Here is a 5620-nt window from a genome sequence, read left to right on the forward strand (position 1 = left end):
GCTCTAAATGCTTTAGTTTTTGAGTTATTAGCTAAAAACTGCATTTTACCCCTATGTTCTATTTTTAGCCATGGCAGCCATCGCGGTTGGTTGACCGGGTCACTGGACACATTTTAAAACTAGATACCCCAATGATGATTTTGGCCAAGTTTATTTTAATTTGGGCAAGTAGTTTCAGAAGAGAAGATTTTTGTAAAAGTTAACGACGATAGACGACGGACGCAAAGCGAAAGGTGAAATTGCAACCGTTAAAGTCCTCAATTCCTCTAACGTTCACAACACGGCGCTAAAGTCCACAAACTAACCGCTAAAGTCCACAAACTTTCCGCTTAAGTCCACAAAATGACCTCCGCTCAAGGTCACAAGAAAACGCCGTTAAAGTCCATAATAACAAGTTCAGCTAAAGTCCACAAAAAAGCACCGTTAAAGTCCAAACATTTTTTGTTATTATCATATAAGATCAATTCGCTGTTTTTACTTACGATGTAGTATAGATATAATAAAAAGCATGGACTTTTGTTCTTAAAAAGTATTTCTTATATCAGCTTGGATTATATTTTTGATAAATAAAAGTATTATAGTATCTGCTTTTGACCCTCATAAATATATGAAAAAGAATTCAACAAATTCATACATTTTGATGTGCTCAGCAGATTTCCATCACTCATTGTTTTGCATGTTTGTTTTGTTTTCAAAAAGGAAAATGTATTTGTTTCAGAATGAAAGAATGAACTAAATAAATTATACGCGGATGCGGTTCTGTATTGTGTACTACCCACGATGAGAACAAGTATAAAATATTTTATTTCAACAATGCTGCATGTATATTTGTTCCAGACTATATGAGTATTTGGATCATACGCGTACGGTCTGGTAGGATCGTATCTTACGTATATCATCATTAGCAATTATTCAAAATGTTTATTAATATTGAGTTGTCTTTCTTTGTTCATATAACCTTTTCTAGTATTACATATTTGTAAATCAAAATGCCTACCCGTTACGTTCTTTTTACTTAACTTTTACAAGTATTATCGTTTATATAAATAATATGCAAAGTTGATGTCTGTTGCTATATTACGTACGGAAGCGTATAAGGGCCTCATATTAGTTAGTTAGCAATGATTAAGAAGGCTTAATTATTACAGTATCCTGCACTATAGTGCATAAAATTGTTTTAATTTAGATAATTTACTGCATGCTTATAAGAAATTTAAATCATTTATGTTAGCCAATGTTATTTCTTACTGATTTTATGGATGTAAATTAAAATATCTTTATCTCTAGAATTTTCTAAGTTGCATGAAGTAAAACACTTTAATGTTAATAAGTTAAGTCATTTTATTTTTTTATATTTATCTAGAAAGTAGAAATTTTTTAAAAGCTTTATTTCTAATATGGCATAATAAAAGCAAAATAACTGAAATGTTGTTTATTTACAGCGAAACTTTCCCACTCATCCATTCTAGAAAGCACTTCAATTCGAAATATAAGGATTCTGCCCGAAATAGGAAAAAAGCTCGGCAAGCCTCGCATTTCTACGTATTTTAAGCCTCATCGTCATATCGTTGGTGTGTCAAGTCAATGCACTATTATTGTCTATAGATATAGGAAGATGTAGTATGAGACAACTCTCCTTCCAAGTAACAATTTATAAAATTAAACCATTATAGGTCAAGGTACAGTGCAACACGGAGCCTTGGCTTTCGCGGAACAGCAAGCTAAAAAGGGCCCCACAAATTACTAGTGTAAAACCATTCAAACGGGAAAACCAACGGTCTAATCTATATAAAAACGAGAAACACATAGGAATCAGTTCCAGGGGAGGTAATGACGTTGCTAACGTAAAATGTTATTTTCGCGAAGTCAAACTGTGACATATCAAGAAAAGATGCATTTGAACGCCGTCTAGCGGATTCAGCGAAATATTGCGACGTTTTGTACGAATTACGTCCCTTTGACCAGATTTTGCAATGCTAAAATTTCAATCGGCGACTTTTAAATGGGACAACGGTAAATCTGACGGAAAGTATGTAACTTCTAGGAGAATGAACTTGATTGCTTAAATTGAAGAAATGCTACAGGATTTTGAAAATTTATATGAAAACAGTCATGAAGACGATCTTCAAAACGAAAATCAGGTGTTTGAGTTTGGATATCTGCCGACCAGTTAAAGCAAGTGAGAAAACTGTTGATCACTGTTGCTCACCACTAGTTCTACATAATTGTGATGAGGAAAAACAGTGCGGTCTCGACAGTATATTGAACTCTGACACAAAATTGTACTTTTGATGTAATTGTTTACTTAAACTAACCAACAAATATGCAGAAATGAAACTTCTGGTGAAAGGGAAATATATTTAGACCATTTTGAGTTAAAATTCACTTGTCTATGAGTTTGCGTTAAAAATCCAAGATTAATGCGCTACATAGTACACTAATTTAAGATTTCCAGAAAACCGGGAGTTTTTTTGGTAGTACCTGTGGTTTCAAGATCAGAAATTTCATATAAGACTTTAAACATTGGTTGAAAATTGGCATGTAGAAAGGTGATACATGTGCAATTCTGGTTTCCTTGAAGTTAAACTTAAGGTAAAATATTCGGATAGCTGTGAAAATTGTAAGAGATAGGGATTTTTAATTGGTGGTCTGACACCTTTATTTTCGTTTTCCTCCCAAAACAACCCAAACTGAATAATCATAAGAAAAGATGACAAATGCGACTATACCTATATAGAACACAGAGTCATGATGATTAATTCATTGTAGAAGGAACGAAGGAAGAGAAGCGACACACAAAATTAGGTCTTCTCGTTTATTAGTATAGATACTCTAACTTTTACAGTAAATCCCCATCCCTGTTTCACTTTAATTATTGTCAGCTTATTCGAATATGTGCATGTTTTCTGGCACGTTTGAAATAAATTCGTCTAATGTTTGAATGTAAATTTACACAATCATGTAATTATAAACATTTAGCATGTTTTAAAAACTGGAAGAAATGTTTATAAGTGCAACACACGGTTTTTTTGGACAAGAAATCAATTTTTCTTACACTTTTAAAATGCAAATGAAGTAAAACAAGAAATCAATCTGGTTGACGCAACAATGACAATCTGTTACACAGAATAATAGTAGTGCATTTCTTTCCAGTGGGTCTCAATCAACACTGATTTACAGAAATCTTGGTAAGAATTTAGTCTTAGATGCTTAATTTTTTTGTATTAGTTGTTATTGGCTTTGAACAAGCTGTCAGTAACTGTGTGTAGTGGCGGATCCAGAAGGGAGAGGGCGTATTTAATCCAAAATTTCAAAAGTAAAATTACAAAATACTGAACTCCGAGGAAAATTCAAAACGGAAAGTCCCTAATCAAATGGCAAATTCAAATGATAAAACATATCAAACGAATGCATGGACAACAACTGTCATATTCCTGACTAGGTACAGGGATTTTAAAATGTAGAAAATCATGGATTGAACCTGGTTTTATAGCGCTAAACCTCTCATTTATATGACAGTCGCATCACAGTAGAGTGATTTGGTATGGTTGAGTTGATCAGTTTGTCGAAAAAACGTCACTCAGTCATTTTGAAATTCAAATTACAGGAACACATTTGCAATTCTGAGCATGAAACATCATGACACCTTCAAAGCGACAAAGGAGTGAGCAGGAACGTATTGACTTCTATTTCACAATTCAACCAAAAAGAAAGTTATACTCTATTATAATCTCATGAAAAAAAGTTCCACATTAATATTATTTACCTACGAAATTATAGCTTCAATTGCATCTTTTATTGCGTCAACATGTAGATTGTAGACAGTAAACCTGATGATTTCTATTTTTATGTTTTTACTAGTTTTGCGTTCATGTACTTACAATATATTTTTGTTTGAATAAGTAATTGTTTTAGACATGTGTATTGATAATGAACATACATGTGTCATATTTTTCATAACGTATAATTTCTTTTTAAAATGTTTTATAAAAGAAGGTCTGATTAGGGTTAACGGAATACAGAGTAATGGGCAACAGTTGCAGAATAAAAGGCACCAAAAAAAAAGAAAAAAAAAAAAAAACATAATGGGGTGCCTAAATATAAAGAATAAAGAATAATGGAAATACAAAATAAAAATTAATGATAATTATCCAGATAAAAAGAATCTATCAATACGAAACACATAATCATCGTGCATAATCAACACGAAGAACGTAGGAAATAATTAGCATGATAACTTGACGTAGTGTAATAAAAATAACGACGGCGCGAATTTTGATGGGTTTTTTTTGCAAAAATGTTGAGTTTGCGTCGCTTCTACAGGGAAAACGAAGTCGGTGACAATATTTTTTTTAACATCATCTAATTCGTAAGACAAAGAGGAAGAAAATGTTAATTTAAAAAAAAATTCTATGGAGCGGTTCACGTGATTTATCCCGGAAACTGCGAAAATTGTAGAAGAAAAATACAGATTTCCCCTATATATTCAATGTAATTTAGTACCCTCTCGGACCATTTTAAAAATGATTTTTTTCTCGAAAACGAAGTCGGTGACATGTACTTTTTTTTTACATTTTCTGATGTATATTTTCAATATCTAATCGAGTTCTAAATTGAAAAAAAATCTATGGACTAGTTCATTTACTGATCCTTGACCTTAACTTTTAAATGAGTTCATGGACCCCTCTGTTTCAAACTGACATTCGGGTGTATTGCGTATGATGAATATTTATACTAAATTTCATTGAAAAGTCAATGACGGATTTTTTTTAGATTTGATTACTATACAGCAAAAAATGACGGTTTTTTAATGAAAATCTAATAAATTTTAGTCATTTCTAAACCAAATATTTCATAAATTCATAGGATATTTATATAAAAGAAAAATTATAAATAATTTAACAAAACAGATTGTGTTTATCTTTTATAACAAACAAGTTATGCATTTCTATCGGGTGGGAAAATACCTCCCCAAATCCGAATTTTGAGCAAATTTTTGAAATTTTGACCTCATTTTACTAAAAAAGTAGCACATGAAGGTATACTTTTTATTACATATTTGATTTAAGAAGGTAAAAATAGCCGATATATCTCAAAGGGGGGGGGGGGGGGGGAAATCTCATCGTCACAAATAAACCTAAATGGTACCAAATCTTGAAGTTCTCCCTTTTCTGGAACAATAATAACCAATTTTATTTGCTAATTGAAAATTAAGCGGAATAAAATAATTTAAGACAGCAGAGAAGATAATTCTGCTTAATTGGTTATTACTAACCGACTTAAATAAAAGAGCGAGCCATGATTATTACTGTAAATGTATAATGTCTCTAGTCTGGTCAAAGGGTCAGAGTTTTTCATTTAATTAAACGATAAATTGTTGAAATTAGATAACTTGTTTTCACGTGCAGAAAAATTTCTTTTATGAACAATGCATGACCGGATATCATCTTTCTTATTGGTCAATGGCATTGCGGGTCAGCACGAGTTCACGTGTAAGTGCATTGTGGTCACTTCCTTTTATCATCAGCATTTGATGTGTTAACTTGTGATTCTTATCAAACAATTTGTTCAAAATTATATGTGATTTTGTTGGTTTTTTTATGGATAATTTTGGACTGGA

The sequence above is a fragment of the Mytilus trossulus genome, chromosome 8, assembly GCF_036588685.1.
Source record: "Mytilus trossulus isolate FHL-02 chromosome 8, PNRI_Mtr1.1.1.hap1, whole genome shotgun sequence".
NCBI classification, from domain to species: Eukaryota; Metazoa; Mollusca; class Bivalvia; order Mytilida; family Mytilidae; genus Mytilus; species Mytilus trossulus.